Source organism: Trachymyrmex cornetzi, unplaced genomic scaffold (assembly GCF_001594075.2).
Source record: "Trachymyrmex cornetzi isolate Tcor2-1 unplaced genomic scaffold, Tcor1.1 scaffold726, whole genome shotgun sequence".
NCBI classification, from domain to species: Eukaryota; Metazoa; Arthropoda; class Insecta; order Hymenoptera; family Formicidae; genus Trachymyrmex; species Trachymyrmex cornetzi.
Genome location: NW_017300055.1, coordinates 246,209 through 247,336, shown reverse-complemented (window position 1 = coordinate 247,336; position 1,128 = coordinate 246,209).

Genomic DNA, 1,128 nt, shown 5'->3' with positions numbered 1-1,128 from the left:
TTTACATAATTCTTTTCAAAATTCTTTATAGTCTTTTCACAATGTTATCGTAATTACATGAGTTGAATTAAAACTGTATGGGTACAAAAAAAATTCAAGATAAGTCGAATGGGTACCCTCGTATTAGCGGGATATTAATAATTGTAATGTTTGAAAAATAAAGAATTGTTAAATTTTATATAATAAATATTTCAGTATAAATATTCTTTAAAATCCCGTTATTATCGGGTTTGGCTCATCTTGAACAGTTGGTACCCGAGAAACTTTTGTACCCATACATATAAAAAATTATAATAACGCATGTATTTTATTATTATTAAATATATTTCTTCGTAACCACTATTTCGTAAGGAAATTATTCTATTCTATTCATTTTTAATAAGTAATGATTTTTAGTGATGGGTGGTTGAACATATATTCTCGCGAATTTCAATATTATATTAAAGAGGAAATATAAAAATGGTAATTTCAATTGACATGTTACCAAAATTATTATTATCGTAAGTGATCTGGAAGATTCGGGATTTACACAATTCTTTAACAAGACCGCTGGAATTTGACGAAATGCTTAATTTTTCTTTATGAATGGACATTGTGAATTTGACATAGAAAGTTCGTTCTCCATTATGAAAATTGCTTTTCTGTATATCGGATGCTAACTATAGCGTACCCAAGGCGAAGGGATCTTGATTTGTTTACATTATTGTGATAAGTTATCTTGAACGTGATGAAAGTAATAAATATATTAATGACTTTTTATCACAATATTAATAAGTTTTATATTCGCAAGTTAGTAATTAATAGTAAATACGATCGAATTGTTAGTATTTCTTCCGCGTTTATCAATATTTCATTAAACATTGGTGTAGAAAAATTTGTGTTATTATATGTATCTTCAACGTTTTCGTATAACCCTGCATTATTAAAATTTATTAATTATATCAAATTTGTATTATATTTTGAACAGCATTTATGATTGTATATTGTATTTAAATTGTTATTATATTGAATTGTATAAAGAATTTCAATAAAAGATAATATCAAACAAATTGTGTAATATGATTGCTAATTATTGTATTGTATTTCGCTATTTATATTGCAATATGATTAGCAAAATATAATAAAATA